Consider the following 18,646-nt stretch of genomic DNA (forward strand, 5'->3'; position numbering starts at 1 on the left):
CATCTATCTATCTATCTATCTATCTATCTATCTATCTATCTATGTTGTATAGTGCCTTTTACATTGTCACAAGAACGAGACATGGACAGATAAAGAGTTGGGGCAGCCACCCGTATAATATAGTATCCTGGCTGCAAAAGTCGTTTTCACAAAATAATCAGCACTGAAGTGCATTCAACGGAGTCCAGTACAAGACTGAGGAAACAAAGGAAAAGGGGCAGGTTTTAAAGGGGGAGACAGGAAGTGAGGTCGTATGGATCTGGCACGTGGTCTTCCACCATTGGCTCAGAGCGGAGGTGACATCAGAGGGACTGGAGCTGGTGTGGCCGACTTCCATTGGCTCAGTCCCGGAAGTGATGTCAGGAGATCCAGGTGAAATCCCCCGGGGATGGTCTACAGGCAAGGGAGAAAAAGAGTCAGTGCACTCTGCCACACCCCGCATGCCTCGAACTGCCTTCACTCAAGCCCTTTAGCTGCCTCCCATGCGCACGTGTGTGACAAGGCCCCCCCCTTAGCCCAGACCCGGCGGGTCGGGCGACCCTAACCGAGAGGTCGTGAACCCGAGAAAGAGCATCAGCGTTGGCGTGGAGAGCGCCCCGACGATGAACGAGAGAAAACTTGTACGGCTGCAGGTCAAGAAGCCACCGGGTGACCCGCGGATTCGACTCCTTGTGGAGGGCCATCCACTGTAGAGGTGCATGGTCCGTGACAAGGGTGAATTCCCGGCCCAACAGGTAGTACCTCAGCTGAGTAATCGCCCATTTAATCGCCAGAGCCTCCCTCTCCACCGCAGCATACCTGGTCTCCCGGTCCAACAGTTTCCGGCTCAGGAACATGATGGGGTGCTCCACACCATCGACGCTTTGGCTCAGCACGGCCCCCAGGCCTGTGTCCGCGTCCGCCTGGAGGATGAAAGGCAAAGAAAAGTTAGGTGCCATCAAAACAGGTGTGGACGTAAGGGCCTGCTTTAAGTCACCAAATGCAGCGCCTGTTTTTTCAGTCCATGCCACAATGTTCGGGGCCCTCTTCTTTGTTAAATCAGTCAAGGGCCGCTCTCCAAAACCGGGTACAAACCGGGCGGTAGTACCCGCTAACCCGAAAGGCTTGGACCTGCCGCTTGGTTCATGGACGGGCCATTTCAGAATGGCATCAATTTTGGAGCACTGTGGCCTTACGGTACCCACGCACCAGGTAGCCTAAATATTTGGCCTCGCTTAATCCAAGAAGCATTTCTGGGATTAATCCGAGCCCGCCTCACCAAGTGTCCGTAATACCGCTTGGACATGCTGTAGGTGTTCCTTCCATGTGCTGGAATAGATGACCACGCCATCCAGGTAGGCAGCACTGTATGAGTTATGAGGTCAAGCACTTTGTCCACCAGACGCTGAAAGGTTGCTGGAGCCCCGTAACCCAAATGGAAGGACACGATACTGCCAGTGTCCGCTAGGGGTACTAAACGCGTTTTACCTTCGGAGTCCGTTAAAGGAACCTGCCAGTACCCTTTCGTCATGTCAAGTGTGGTCAGGTATTGAGCCTGTCCAAGCCTCTCGAGGAGGTCGCCCACGCTGGCATTGGATAAGCATCAAATTGGGAGACTTGATTGCCGACGGAAGTCATTGCAGAACCTCCAACTTCCCCAGGCTTACCGACGAGCACAATGGGGCTGGACCAGGGACTATAACTTTCCTCAATTACACCTAGTTCCAGCATGCGCTTGATCTCAAGCTCCACTTCAGCCTTTTTGCCTCGGGAAGACGATACGGCGTTCTCGGACAACAACCCCGGCTCTGTCACGATGTTGTGCTCAATCAGAGAGGTCCTTCCGGGTTCTCACTGACTACCTCCCGACGGTCCGGATAACTGTTTCCAGCTCCTGCCGCTGTCTGGGACTTAAGTCCGTGCGAAGTTAAGGTCGTGTGTGTGAGCGAAGAGTGAGCGGGGCTGGCCGGAGGAGGGATCGGGGTCCCTGTCCTTCCACGGTTTCAGCAGGTTCACATGATAAACCCGCTCCTTTGGCCGACGATTGGGTTGACTCACCAAATAGTCGACCAGTCCCTTCCTCTCCTTACCTTCGGAGGGGCCCTGCCAGTGGGCAAGCAATTTAGAGTGGGAGGTAGGCACTAGGACCATGACCCGATCTCCGGGCGGAACTCCCAAGAGACGTGCGCGGTTGTAGTACCGGCCTGTGCTGCTTGAGCCTCCTCCATGTGACTTTTAAGGACAGGCGAATCTTTCCAAATCTATCGCAGAACTGCGATATACTCCAGTATGTTTGTGGAGGGAAGAGCCTCTTCTTCCCAGCCTTCTTTCAAAATATCTAATATGCCCCGAGGTTGTCGCCTGTACAGTAGTTCAAAAGGGGAGAACCCCGTGGAGGCTTGTGGGACTTCCGATAGGCAAAAAGGACGAGGGGGAGGAGCTGATCCCAGTTCCTTCCATCCTCGCTGACCACCTTACGCAGCATTTGCTTGAGAGTTTGATTAAACCTCTCTACTAATCCGTCGGTTTGAGGATGATACACCGAGGTCTTTAAATGCTTTATTTTCAGTAATCTGGCAGTCTCCTTGAACGCTCCGAGGTGAAGGGGTCCCCTGGTCTGTCAAGACTTCTTTGGGGATCCCCACGCCCACAAATACCCTAGTAATTCCCGTGCGATGGCTTTAGAGGTAGCTGAGCGCAACGGAACAGCTTCGGGGTATCGTGTAGCGTAATCCACGAGGACTAAAATGTACTTGTGTCCTCGGGCTGAGGGCTCCAGGGGTCCCACCAGGTCGACCCGATTCTGTGGAAGGGAACGCCAATCAGTGGAATAGGAACAAGAGGAGCACGGTCCCTCCTAGGAATTTGTCGCAGTTGACACTCCGGCAGGAAGCGCCAAAGCGGCGAACCTCCTCATTAATTCCTGGCCAGTAGAAACGGAGCTTGATCCGCTCCAGAGTTTTTTCGGTGCCCAGGTGGCCACCTAGGCGGTGGGCGTGTGCTAGCTCGCAGACCTGCCGCCGGAAGGTACGCTGCACTAGCAGCAGCCTCGCCTCCTGCCCGCCATGCATTGCTACACGGTAAAGGAGGTCATTATCTAGCACAAAGTAGGGGCCCTGTGGCATCGACTGATTAGTGCGCTGGCCATTGACAAGGACCACTGCATTTTTTACAAACTTCAGGGAGTCGTCATTCCATTGCTCCCTTCTAAAAGAAGCCGGCGCTTTTAAATTGGAACCGCAACACGGAGAGAGGGTCAGCGTCGACCTCAATGGGCGTGGTTTCCTCCGCTCGCCGCGCGTTGGTGGATGACGTGTTAGCCCGCGACGCCCGGAGTTGCCACGCCAGTCAGGGCGACGCTTCGTCTCTCTGCCGGCTGATTACACGGCGTGGAGGCAGCTTGAGACGGGTTATCTCCGTCCCATAACGAGGCCCAAATTAACCCCGGAGTGGTATGTGTCTCACCGCTTTTGATTTTAGGCCAGTCCCGCCCTAGTATCACCGGGTGTGGAGGATCAGGTAGGACCGCTAGGTGAGTTTACTAACTGACCCTCCGTAACTGATGACACAGCGGCGGACCTGTACCAGCGGATGTCTCCGTGGACACAGGTTATACCGGTCTTAAATTTTAGCCACTGTTGCGGTTGCACAAAGCGGCGGGCAACAATGGAAATGTTGCTGCCGGAGTCGAACAAACCTGGGCTTGTGTCCGCTGGCGATCACCACGCCAGTATGTGGGACCGCCAACGGATTAGCCAGAGCACACCAACCCCTCCTCGCCCTCCACCTGCATTCCTCCTTGGCACCGCGGACGCCAATACGAGCTCCGGATTGTACAGGGAGGGGCTAGGTCTTGGAACGCACTCGCTGAGTTTGACATGAGGACGGTTCTGCTCCCCAGAGTGTGAGGCCGCCCTCTGCGTCTCCATAAGCTCTATGAGCTCAGACATGTTCTTAAACTGCTGCCCCAAACCGGCTGGGTGAAGCCACGGGGAAGCGCTTCCAGGAGCAGATAGCAAGCTACCTGCTCTATTATTTGGTAGGGCGTGTTTTCAAATGGCCGTAGCCAATGCCCTACCATTGCCCATAAGGACCAGGCTTGTTTGTTGGTCGGCCGCTCAGGGTCCAACCTCCATTTTTATTTTATTCCCCTGCCAGTCTGGGGCACCCCTAGGTGGTAAATGGGGCTTTGGTTTCGCAGGGAGGCAGGCACTCTCCCCCAAGAGAGCATACTGAGTCCCTTTTGCCTCCCCCCTCCAGGGCAGCCCAATTCTGTGAGCCCCACCCGCACACTCCCTGGCATCTCCAAATGGCCTAGTTATGAGTGCCGGGAGCGGAGCCCACACCGGGTCACGCCGAACCACGGGGCACCCTCCCCGCCTGAAGACTCGGCCCGCACGCGCTCCCACCTGGGTATATTGCAGGTCCTGTCCCCTTCTCTTCTGGGACTTCTCCATCCTGCCGACTACGCCACTGTCACAAGAACGAGACATGGACAGATAAAGAGTTGGGGCAGCCACCCGTATAATATAGTATCCTGGCTGCAAAAGTCTTTTCTTTAAAATACAGAGCACTGAAGTGCACAACGAGTCCAAAACAAGACTGAGGAAACAAAGGAAAAGGGGCAGGTTTTAAAGGGGGAGACAGGAAGTGAGGTCGTATGGATCTGGCACGTGGTCTTCCACCATTGGCTCAGAGTCGGAGGTGACATCAGAGGGACTGGAGCTGGTGTGGCCGACTTCCATTGGCTCAGTCCCGGAAGTGATGTCAGGAGATCCAGGTGAAATCCCCCGGGGATGGTCTACAGGCAAGAGAGAAAAAGAGTCAGTGCACTCTGCCACACCCCGGCATGCCTCCGAACTGCCTTCACTCAAGCCCTTTAGCTGCCTCCCATGCGCACGTGTGTGACAACATCTATCTATGTTATATAGTGCCTTTCACATCTATCTATGTTGTATAGTGCCTTTCACATCTATCTATTATCTATCTATCTGTTATATAGTGCCTTTCACATCTATCTATCTATCTATTATCTATCTATCTATGTTGTATAGTGCCTTTCACATCTATCTATCTATCCATCTGTCTATCAGGTAGGCTACTGTACTTGTTTTAATCAGGCGTATTTAAACAAAGTCATCACGAATGTCCTGTTTAAAAGATGTGGAGTACCCTTAGAAGTAATGAGGAATGCTATGTAAATTAAAGGAGCTACTTTAAAAGACGCCAGTGCTTTCTCCAGAGGATTATTCTTCAGAATCCACTTGAAGGGTTCTTCTTTATAAAATGAGATTGTGTAATCAGGATCCAAAACAAAAAAGCTCAGGATTTCATTTTCTACATGGTAAGGGGTTGACTGGAGTGGGCTGGCAGCTACAGTACATTGACATTTTGACAGCTAGACAAAGTTAAGGATAATGTCGAGACGCTACAGGGATATTTTTAATACATTTGCTGCAGTCCCTTGCTGGTCTCTACAGTCTAATAGACTTCTCCAGCCATTTGGAGTTTTGTTTTTTCTGTCCTCCCTGGCCATCAGACTTTACTTTTATTTATATGTTGATTAGTGTTCTCTTATTTTAATTCTTACTTTGTCTTTTTTCTCTTTCTTCATCATGTAAAGCACTTTGAGCTACATTGTTTGTATGAAAATGTGCTATAGAAATAAATGTTGTTGTTGTTGTTGTAGTAGGTCGTACCATTTGATTAAGCCTAAGGGGTATAAGTCCTCCCTTTTTCAGGCACCTTTTATCCAATCAAGCAATAAATCAGCCTTATAAACTGTCCTCGGGGTCGTGGAGAGACGAGTATCCTGGAGTCACCCCATCTGGTCCACAGGCTGTACCCCTTCAAGGTGAGAGTTGACCTTGTACCAGCTGATCCTCCCTGAATGAATAAGGGACAACCCCGATGGGATTATTGGGGACTGGCAGTTTCACAATGCTGTATACACACACATTTATTCTGCTCATACACACAACAACTCTAAAGAATAAAGCCAGACAAATTCATCCCTCAAAGCCACACATATAATAAGGAACTTCATTACATGTGTACATTAAAGAACAGCTTATGCCAGCATTTCTCAACCTTTAAGTATTTGCGACCTGAGTTTTCATAAGTTTTAATCGCGCCCCCCTAATGTTTTTTGAAAGGAGCCCACTAATACCAATTTGTACTTTTTTAATTAATAATATATATCATAGATGCATATTTTATTATACCTACTCAACTTTTATCGACACTTATCTAACTCTATATTTATTTTTGTAGTATCAGAATGTAGTTTAAGTTAATTTGTTTTGGTTTCAATAGATGTATTTTTCATATTTTCGATTCTTGTTTTCTTTTTTTCACATCTTCGCACCCCCCTTTTTGTTACTTCGCGCCCCCCTAGGAGGGCCTGCCCCACAGATTGAGAACCACTGACTTATGCGCCTGCTGGGGACTTACTCCAATCTACAACACTTTGACCGTCACAGCTTGGACACACTATAACTCAATAGAGTTTGAGAGCCCTATATGGCCACTTAGATCATATTTTATTTATAATATGATGAGTAATATCTCTGCCTCCTCCAAAGGAAATAGAACATCTACCTCCACATATTTGGCATATTTATTTGTTGTTTTCTGAACCAAATACATCTTTTTTAAGAAGTATAAATTCTCTTTGAAGTTTTTCATTAATTGAGCACAAATGCACAGTCGTAGCGATGGAGGAAGCATGTGGTTATTAAGCAGGCCATCTGAGAACTGTGTGCCTTGATATCGCACCTGTGCAGTTCCTGCTTCATAAGCTTCCCACCATAAACACAAAATATCTCATCAGGAATGTTGCCTGTTTTTTTTTTCTTTGGTTATATTCTTGAATAAAAGAACCCGTGTTTATTTCATATTTGGAACTAATGTCTTCACCCATTATACAGTACACTTTCACGTCATTATTAGTATAACATGGAAAAGGTTTCTGTTTTAGGTATGTGTTCGGCATTTCCTGCACTTCTCGCATTTCTTTTCATCCTACATCTTTGTAACAACAACAACATTTATTTATATAGAACATTTTCATACAAAAAATTGTAGACACAGAACTCACATGAAGTTTATGTATTCCAAATAACAATATATTATTTATCTTATACAACTCCAGGCACTTCACACCACGATAAAGAGACTTCAGCTGGGAGAAATTCAGCTCCGTTGTTTGGGAATGGGACAACAGGCTGCTAGTTGCTTGTGCTGATTGACACATTTGCAAAACTAAAGACGCTGATGAAGAGAGGTGCCAAGTAATTTAAGGTGGCCTGGTATTATGCATTTTTTCGTAGGCTTCAGGGATTCTAGTGTTAAGAGTCAAATTAACTTTTCTAGTGATAAAGTTAACACTGGTGATTTTGCTGTTTAAGTTTACAATCAACTGATATTTTAATCAAATGGAATGTAAATTAACATGTTAGTAGGCAGCACAGGCAATTTTCATTTGAGAATCTATATATATATGGTAGGCCAATGAGGGAAGTGGGTGGACCTACCCAACACTGGCAAAACCCTGGGTGAGCCTTCAATCAAAATACACATGCCATGTAAGCAAAAGGCTGTAAAGCCAGTTTTATGACAAACTGAAAGTGAAGCATTAGTTCAATCAAGCGATAGTGATGTGACACTGACACAGATAGTGAAGCTGATCCGTACAGCAGTGTATGACTGAACTGGCATGGTATGCCTGATGAATTTGAAGATTCAGTGTGGTGAATGTAGGTGTGTGACAAAAAGGGAAAATAGTTGCAATCAATTGGAAGAGCAAGAAAGATGTTAGCCCTCTAAGCACTTTTCACAACGCAGGAATTGTGGATGTTCGTGTCAGGAAATATGTGGACGTCACTAAGCTTTGCACTTTGATAGCCTGCAATAACACAAGGGATCAGTTGTTTGTGCAGATTAGGCCATGATATCCTACCCTTTCATACACAAACAACAACAAAATATTTGAAATTATGCGAGAAACATACTTCTACTGCACTGCTGGCAACTTAGGACTTTGCATTAGTGACAATTTCAAAACGTATCCCACGTAGGATGTGTACTAGATCTGCATCAGTACAGTAGCAGACAGCATATGGCCTTTCCTACTGCATTTATGTTGATGTTTCAATATTTCCAAGTTTCTGTTACACATAATAACATTTTTTCCTGTTGAAAAAAAATGAAATTATGACTCTAAGGAAGTTACCATGATTGACAAATAATGGTTTTGCATTTTCAAACTCAGATGAAAAAGTGTTTTGAAAGGGCGAACTTTTAACCCATTGCATCTTTACCAGGATGTCAAAACCTCAGAGGACACACTTCTAATAATGCCCCTTAAAAATTCTAAATGGTTGCGAAAATAGCATCCACCTGCTGGTTTATGTAAAATCATATTGTACGTCACAATTTTTGCTTTTGTTTTCACTCTTATTTACCTTATTTATTTATTTATACTCTTTATTTTTTTTATCCTGCGCCTTTTTATTTGTTGCATTTATTTATACATTACCACAACTGTGGCACAAGAATTTCACTATGCTCTCGTTGTATATGTGACAATGAAGATCTCTAATCTGTAAAATAAATCACAAAAGCTTAATTCCAAGAAACTAGCTTCGAAAACAAATCTCCTTGCCTTAAAAAATCCTCAAAAGGAAAGTAAAAATGTGCCATTCGATAAAAAAACACAAAAGAAAAAAAAGACTCAATGACCCAATGCGTAAGACTCCCTAACCGTTCACCTTGATTAGAGACTCTCAGGTGCTGCAGTAATTAAACCTGCAGTCACCTGAGAGTCATATTTAAGACTTCTGAATGTTTGACTTAGGTGACTCTGTTCTTTGCGTTCCCTTTTTCTGCTATCTTTGTTTCATTTATTTATTTATTTGTAAGATTATAATCTTGCAATTTATATGGCTTTTGACCTTAGGGTTGGCTTTTAAGGTATTTGAAATTTGGGGTCACAAATTTTATTGGTGTAGGTGTTTCTTCTTTTGCAGTATAGTTAAAACTCAGTTATTTTGTTCATTTTCTTACATTTTATTTGTGTTTTGAAGTTGGGATTTTGGAATGTTCAGTATTATTTATATGTGGATTTTTACATTTTAATGTATTAAATGAATTCAATTGAAATAAATTGAATTTTTGGTCTTCCCTTTTGCATGTAAATCCTAACAACCAGATGTTTCCTGTGTTTTCATTGGCTGTCTATATAAAAGGATATCATTCAACATGTTTTTTTTTCTCTCTCTAGTAGTTGTGTTGAAAACTGGAAGCTACACAAAGTGTTAGAACTATAAGAACCATTTTTGAGGGAGCGTGTACTATATGTACAATACATCCATCTATCCGTTATCCAACCAGCTATATCCTAACAGGAGTATCCGGGAGCCAATCCCAGCCAACACAGGGAGCAAGGCAGGAACAAACCCCGGGAAGGGCTCCAGCCCACCGCAGGACGCACACACACACACACACACACACACCAAGCACACACTAGGGACAATTTAGGATCGCCAATGAACCTAACCTGCATGTCTTTGGACTGTGGGAGGAAACCGGAGCACCCGGAGGAAACCCACGCAGACTCCACACAGGGATGACCCAGCAAGCAAACCCAGGTCTCCTAACTGCGAGGCAGCAGCGCTACCCCCCACTGCGCCACCGTGAAGCCCTATGTACAATACACCAAATACAAAACTGATTGTAAATAAGAAATTTGTCTGGATCTTCTGCAGATCCAGTCACCACCTCTTCCTCATCCAAAGCAGAAATAATTAGGCTTTTATTTAATTGATGCACTTCTCTGTTTAATCGATTTACACTGCAGACTGAAAAAGGTTCAACATTCTGCTGACGTGGACTTGTCTCAGTAATTCCATACACATCACAATGGCCTCCTATCCAAAGTGCAGTCAAAATCTCTGGTGTTGACTTACACAACCGAAAATTCAAACACCGCAGCCTGTCATTATTTTTTACTTGGCATTCATGTGCCAAGCCTCTGAGATGTAATGCCACTGCTGATTTGCTGTGCAACAGCCTCATTCTATGGCTCTGGATGAGTGTTCATTCAGGTCAATTCATTCTGTTCTCTCAAACTCTTTTCTTAGATACTGTGCTGCTACACCAGCCTGTGTTAATATTATTGTTAGACAGCATGTGGTATATTCCTGTTCCCCCCTCCTAGTGTGTTACACGATGGTACATCTCTAGCTCTTTTTTCCTTCCAGCTCTGCTTTAGTTTCAGCTTGACCTTCCACCATATTGTGTTTTAGGTAACTGAGATGATCACCTTTTTACCTTCATGTTTATTGTGGAAGAAACCCCCCGAGGAAGGCAAGAATCGTTCAATCAATTAGATTTTTATTCAGTCACAGATGAGTACATGGATTCTATGTTGCAAGGCAGAAGAGCAAAGTTTCATTTTTCAACTGGCTTTTTAGAATTTCTTTTTTTTCCCCCTTCCTCTTACTTAATCAAAAAGCATAATATGATTTACTTAATCATTTCATTTTATTATGCTAATGGGCCATCTGTTCTTTTATTTTTTTACTTGTCAGATAGGCCCTAAAGAAGGAAAGGTCAAATAGACATGTTCCTAAAGAAACTGGAAACTGTCCTCGGTCAGCTTACTGCACCCTGTCTTATGACAGACGCCTGCCTGTATGAATGACCTGCCGTTAGAGCAAAATGGCTTTGTCAGCTATTAACCCTTAGTAACTTACAAGCACTTCATTTGTCTTTCACAGTATCATTGACTTATACATCTTTCATACTTCTCAGAAGCCTGTATTAAAGTACAGTCATATGAAAAAGTTTGGGAACCCCTCTTAATTCTTTGGATTTTTGTTTATCATTGGCTGAGCTTTCAAAGTAGCAACTTCCTTTTAATATATGCCATGCCTTATGGATACAGTAGTATTTCAGCAGTGGCATTAAGTTTATTGGATTAACTAAAAATATGCAATATAACAAAATTAGACAGGTGCATAAATGTGGGCACCCCGACAGAGATATGACATCAATACTTAGTTGAGCCTCCTTTTCAAATCTAACAGCCTCTAGACGCTGTCCTCCTATAGCCTTTGATGAGTGTCTGGATTCTGGATGGAGGTATTTTTGACCATTCTTCATACAAAATCTCTCCAGTTCAGCTAAATTTGATGCTTGATACTTCTCCCTCTGCATGAATGCCTTTGTAGATTTCAAACTGTGTTTTGGGTCATTGTCTTGTTGGAATATCCAACTCCTGCGTAACTTCAACTTTGTGACTGATGCTTGAACATTATCCTGAAGAATTTGTTGATATTGGGTTGAATTCATCCGACCCTCGACTGAACTAGCCACACAGCCCCACAGCATGATGGAACCTCCACCACATTGGACAGTAGGTAGCAGGTGTTTTTCTTGGCATACAGTATTCTGCTTCTGCCATGCAAAGCGCTTTTTGTTATGACCAAATAACTCAATTTTTGTCTCTTCAGTCCAAAGCACTTTGTTCCAAAATGAATCTGGCTTGTCTAAATGAGCATTTGCATACAACAAGCGACTCTGTTTGTGGTGTGAGTACAGAAAGAGCTTCTTTCTCATCACCCTGCCATACAGATGTTCTTTGTGCAAATTGCGCTGAATTGTAGAATGACGTACAGATACACCATCTGCAGCGAGATGTTTTTGCAGGTCTTTGGAGGTGATCTGTGGGTTGTCTGTCACCATTCTCACAATCCTGCTCATATGCTGCTCCTGTATTTTTCTTGGCCTGCCAGACCTGCTCGGTTTAACAGCAACTGTGCCTGTGGCCTTCCATTTTGTAGCCTTCCTCTAAACCTTGAGGCTGAACAATCTTTTTTTTCAGATCTTTTGAGAGTTGCTTTGAGGATCCCATGCTGTCTGTCACTCTTCAGAGGAGAGTCAAAGGGAAGGACAACCTGCAATTGACCACCTTAAATACCTTTTACCACTCATGATGGACACCTGCCTATAAAGTTCAAGGCTAACGAGCTCATCCAACCAATTTGGTGTTGCAAGTAATCAGCATTGAGCAGTGACAGGCATTCAAATCAGCACAATGACAAGGGGACCCACATTTGTGCACAGCCAGTTTTTCACATTTGATTTAATTTCATACAACTAAATACTGCGTCACTAAAAATCTTTATTCAGAAAACACCCCAGTGCTCGGATGTTCCTACAATTGAAAGACATACCACTGTTAACGTTTGTGGAAAGGAGAGTCAATTATTATACAGGCTGAGAGGGGTTCCCAAACTTATTCATATGACTGTATATGGATTCTCAGCCTTTGACTTTCATGGTGAATAAAACTATTTGTCCAATTCAGTGTAAACCGTGTGGCAATGCCCACTCTTTAAGGACCAGGTCTTAAGAGGTTCACTTTGCTAGCATGGCATTCGGGGACAGAACAGACACAGTGAATTCAGAAAAAATTCCAACCCTTTCACATTTTACACCTTGTGTTATCTTGAAGTGTTGTGCTAAAATCATTTAAATTCTTTTTACCCCGAATCAAACTAGCAAAAACAGGCTTTTAGAACTTTTTGGAAAGTTAACAAATGTAAAAAACTGAAATCCCTTTCTCACAAGTATTCTGACCCTTGACTCGTTACTTACTTAAAGCACCTTTGGCAATGATTCCAGCCTGGAGTCTTCTTGGGTGTGACACGACAAGCTTCACCCACCTGGATTTGGTCATTTTCTGACATTCTTCTCTGCAGTTCCTCTCAAGCTCTATGTCAGGTTGAATGGAAACCTTTGGTGGACAGCTATTTTCAGGTTCTCTCCAGTGATGTTCGATTGGGTTCAAGTCCAACCTCTGGCTGGACAATACAAAGACATCCCAAGATTTGTCCCTAAGCCACTTTTATGGCACCTTTCATTTGTGCTTATGGTCACTGACCTGTTGGAAGGTGAACTTTCAGCCCTGTTAGAGGTCCAGAGTACTTCTTTCCATTAAGGATATCTCTGCACTTAATCCTCTCAGCTTTTCCTCAACCCTGACTAGTGGTCTGATCCCTGCTACTTAAAAACAAACCCAAGGCGTGATGCATCATGTTTCACCAATGGAATGGGTATTGCGCAGGTGATGAGCGGTGCTTGGTTTCCTCAAGACATGAAGTTATTCTTGATTTCGTTAGACTGGAGAATCTTGTTTCTCACAGCCTGAGAGTCCTTTAGGTGCATTTTTGCCAACAATAAGTGGGCTTCCATATAATGTTTACTGAGGAGAGACTTCTCTCTGGCCACTCTGTCATAAACCTCAGATCAGTGGAGTGTTGCAGTGGTGGTTGTCCTTCTAAAAGTTTCTCCCACCTCTACACAGGTTCTCTGCACTCAGTCAGAGTGATCATCATGTTCTTGGTTCACCTCTATTACCATGGCCCTTCTTGAACCCTTCTTCAGCCAACTATATAAAGAGCTGTGGTTGTCCTAAGATGCTTCTGTATAAGAATTATGGAGGCCACTGTGCACCGGGAAGCTTTCAGTGCTGCTAGATTTTTTGTAGCCTTCTCTAGATCTGTGCCTCGACGCAATCCTGTCTCTAAACTCTGTAGGCAATTCTTTCAACCTCATTGGCTTGGTGTTTGCCTAATCATTGGACTTTCTATAGACAGGGGTGTGCCTTTACTTGTCATGTGTAATCAGTCCAATTGACCAAAGGTGGACTCCAAAGAAAGCATAGAAACATCTCAATGACGATCGATAGAATGGGATGCACCAGAGCTAAATTTTAACTGTCATAGCAGAGTCTGAATACTTGTGTCAGTGTGATATTTTAGGTTTCTATTTTTAATAAATTTACAAAAAATTCTAAAATCCCTTTTCTGCTTTGTCATTCTGAGGTATTGACTGTTGCTTGATGAGGGCAAAATGAACTTGAATGATTTTAGCACAAGGCTGGAAGATAACAGAATGAGACAGGAATGAATTAGTCTGAATCCAAATCTACTGTATGACCACGAGGATTCATCACTGCTAAACTTCAACTCGCACCTTAAAAGCCACTTTTTCTACTTTGACATTCAGAGCTTTGTTTCCTATTGAACGGAGGCCGACTCCATTGTGCTGTTTTTCATCCCCTGCTCTCTCTCCCCACTTTCACTTGTAAGCATTTTCTAGTCTTCATTTTTGTTACATATTGTGTGCTTCATTTGACTAAAAACATTTTCTTGCTTTGAATTATTCCTGTGTTCTGTCTGAACAGCAGTATATAAAATAGAAAGGGATTGATAGACTTGCAAAACTGGCATCTGGCTTTACAATGGAAAAATAATGCAGTCATGTCATACCTAAATTGAAGAGACAGATAAATAGATAGAAAGATAGATAGATATGACAGGCACTATATGATAGATAGATAGATAGATAGATATAAAGGCACTATATGATAGATAGATATGAGAGGCACTATATGATAGATAGAAATGAAATGCAATATAAGATAGATAGATAGATATAAAGGCACTATGTAATAGATAGATAGATATAAAGGCACTATATGATAGATAGATAGATAGATAGATAGATAGATAGATAGATAGATAGATAGATAGATAGATAGATAGTGTAATAAGCTTTCACAATAAAGCACTTCCACAAAAGGAAAAGGTTTGGAAACCATCCCCATATAATGTCCGGTGGACAAAAGGAAACTCAAAAAAGACTTTGGTTTTGATCAAAAGCATATAATGCAATTGACAACAGTACAATAAAAAGACGGCATTGACAAAATGGAGGACAGAAATGAGCTGGCAGAAGATGACGTTGAAACTGCTGGACTGATACAACGTCATCAAAGGGGAACCGGAAGTGAGATAATGACGGAAGTGATGTCATCAGATGGAGCCGGAAGTATCGTCATCGGGAGGTGCCAGAAGTGATGTCTCGGTTTCCATCTTGGAACCCGTAAGTAAAGTATGATTTATTTTCCTTCTTTTTGTCTGATGAGAAAGAGAGAGAGAGAGAGGCATTAGTACCGTGCATCAACCCCTTGTCTCACGATGTTTCATTCACCTTTGGGCTTGTTGACTGCCTCCTGTCACGTGTGTGACAATAGATAGTGTGGTCCTCCAGGGTGCACACCAGTCACAACAACCCAACACAAACAGATGTTGGGCACAAGTTCAGGGCACATGTTTTTAATTTTTCCTTTTTTCCCGTGGGAAACACCTTCCCTCATTTCCCATGTGAACAGCACAGTCATACGCGTAGCGCCTTCAACCCAGGGGTGGTGACACCTAGCACTCTGAACAGCATAGAGGCGTCCCAGCCAGGCAATGGCCCTGGCAATATGCCACACAAATTGTATTCTGAACACACACCAGAATGACCCAAAAGGAAGAAATTAAAAAGAAAGAAAACTTCTAACTTGACAGATCCAGTGAGACATCATTTAAGGTGTAATGCTGTTAGTATAAAGGAGCCCCCCTGTAGTGTTTCTTGACCTACTTCTGCTGAATAATTCATTGGCTGGAAGTCCTCAGTGGTGTTGTGTCAGAGAGCGGATGTGCAGCATTGTTCATAATGATACTCCGTTTATTTTTAATTTTCTTCTTTGCCACGACCTCCAGGGGATCCAGAGTGTGTCCCATAACTGAGCCTGCCCTTTTAATCAGTTTGTTGATTCAGTGGGCCTCTCTTGAATTGATGTTGCCAGCCCAGCATGCCACAGTGTAGAAAAGCACACCATCACAGTACTGTAGGACATGTAAAGCATGTCACTAACTGCATTAAAGGAATACAGTCTCTTAAGGAAAAAAATGTCTGCTCTACCCTTTCTCTTATATTTCCTCTGTGTTCTCTGTGACCACTCCAACCTGTCATTGATGTTGACTCCCAAATATTTGTAGGAGTCCACCACCTCCCTGAATCCCTGAATAGTGGCTGGACAAAGAGGATGTTTGTTGTGTGAAAGTCAATAAGCAGTCCCTCAGGTTTGCTGTTTGCAGACAATTCTCTTTGCACCAAGAAACAAAGTCCTCCATCTGACTTGTCTGTTGTGCCTCATCCCCCTTATCAGTACACCCCATAAGTGCAGAATCAGCTGAGAATTCCTGCAAGTGACCTGAACTGCTGTTATATTTCTAGTCTGAGGTGTACAGAGTGAAGGGTAAAGCTGACAAGCCTGTTCCTAGTGGTACTCCAGTGTTGCTCTCACAGTCCTTGAGTCTCAAAAACTGCGGTCAATCTACAGTGCCTTGCAAAACTATTCACGCCCCTTGGTGTTTGTCTTCTTTTGTTGCGTTAAATGGATTTTCATTGACTTAACAATATAGCCAAAATCGTTGGAGAGGAATGAAAATGAAAAACCTTTGTGTTTATATTAAAAACTATCTGTCCCCCACGGCTCCACCCACATAGCAGTGAAAAAGGACAAACTTTAAAAATTAATTTAAAAAAATGTAATTCTGGCAAAGCAGAAGGTAGGTACAGTATGCTCTAACGTCAAACGTTGGTACTGTATCTGATTGTGCTCAGCTCTGATGGGAGAGCATCCCCTGCGTGGGGAGAAGAGCACATGGCCATGATAGCTCTGGCAATCAGCAGCTACCCTCTAAAACACACGTAGCTCTGATGTCTCCCTCAAAACATCAAATGTTACTCCTTAACAGTCTGCAGATGATAATGTCTGCTGAACAAAGCGGAGGCAATGTGTACTCCAACACGCTGCGAGAGGTACAGCAACTCGTACAGAGGTTGGTGCCCCCCGACCCGCAACCTCTCTCTTGGATTAGCGTCAACATATTTCTACTGCAAGCGAACTATGATTCTTAGCGTGATGAGAGACATCGCAAAATCCACTGGAATGTTCAAGCACATTATAGAAAAAAACCTGATCTAAATTTGTTAAGTAGTTCTCTCGTGAAAAGTGGACAGACCGACAGACATATGCAGGCACAGTGTTTTGTGGGTATGTTATATACAGTACCATATCATCTACATATAGAGAAATTTTCTGTTCAAGTCCTTCTCTGATAATCCCCTTTATCTGATAAGCATTTCGACAGTGAACTGCCAGTGGTTCAATGGCGATTGCAAATAGCAGTGGTGACAAAGGGGCATCCTTGTCTGGTACCACATTTTAGTTTAAAGTAGTCTGGATTTTTTTATATATACACTAGCCGTTCCCTACGGCTCTGCCTGTGTAGTAGTGAAACAGGACAAACTTTAAAAATCAATAAACAAACAGGTATCGCTAGCTAAGCGGAGCCAAGCTTCTCTCCAAAGCGCAAAGGTAGGCCGACTCGAAGGGAAGCTGGCGCGTGAGTGAAGTGGGCCCTGCCCAGCTCCCCTGACATCACACTTCCCTGCCCCCTGGCTCACACCCTCTGTCTCAGATTATAGTGAATATATCACTCCTGTAAGCGAACTATGATGCTTAATGCAATGAGAGAAGTTGTAAAATCAACCGGAATGTTCAAGTAAATTATAGAAAAGAAACCTGATTTCAATCTGTTAAGTAGTACTCTTGTGAAAAGCGGACAGACAGACAGACAACCACTGGATTTTTAATTTTTTTTTATTTTATATTTTTATTGATTGTATTGTAATCATTCCATTTCAAACTTAAAGCTGGTAAAAATACATAAATTGATGAGTTTAATAGGCGGATTAAAAAAAGGGAAGAGAATCTACTTCCTCAGTGCTTTAAGAGTTTATTCTAAAATATTATTGATTAGATCCTGCCAGGTTTTCAAAAAGTTCTGCACAGATCCTCTAACTGAGAATTTATTTTTTTCCAATTTCAAATAATATAAAACATCAATTACCCACTGACTTAAAATATGAGAGTTAGGATTCTTCCAGTTGAGCAAAATAAGTCTGCATGCCAATAGTGTAATGAAGGCCATCACAGTTTGTTTGTCCTTCTCCGCTTTTAGCCCATGTGGAAGAACAGCAAACACAGCTGTTAGTGGGTTAGGAGGGATTGGGAAACCAAGGCTGTCTGAGAGGCATTTAAAGATTTGGGTCCAGAATGATGTTAATTTGGTGCAGGCCCAAAGCATGTGACCCAGTGAGGCTGGAACTCGATTGCAGCCTTCACAGGTCGAATCTTGCCCTGGAAACATTTTGGACAATTTTAAGCGAGACAGATGTGCTCGATACATAATTTTGAGTTGAATAATTGCACGCTTTGCGCATATGGAGCTCGAATGAATTCTCTGCATTGCTACCTTCCACTCCTTTTCTGATATGTAGAGGGAGAGATCCTTTTCCCACTGTGCCCTTGGATCTTTGAAAGGGAGGGACTGTAAAATAATTTTATACATTGCAGAGATGATGTCTGAGTCCTCGAAACTGAGCAATATTTTTTCCAGCAAAGAGGAAGGTGGGAGATGAGGAAAATTGGGCAGGTTCTGTTTAACAAAGTTTCTAATTTAAGGATAGTGAAAGAAATGTGTTGCTGGAAAGTTAAATTTGGAATGTAGGATGCAAAGACGTTGTCTATGTGCAGATCTCTAAGCAATTTAATCCCAAATGTTTTCCAGATATTAAAAACTGTATGTGTTTGTGAGGGTTGAAAAAGGTGGTTCTCATGCAGAGGTGCCACAGATTAAAGATTCTCCATCTTAAAATGCTTTCTACATTGGTTCCATATTCTGAGTGAGTGAAGCAC

The sequence above is a fragment of the Polypterus senegalus genome, chromosome 9 (genome assembly GCF_016835505.1).
Source record: "Polypterus senegalus isolate Bchr_013 chromosome 9, ASM1683550v1, whole genome shotgun sequence".
Taxonomy (NCBI): Eukaryota; Metazoa; Chordata; class Cladistia; order Polypteriformes; family Polypteridae; genus Polypterus; species Polypterus senegalus.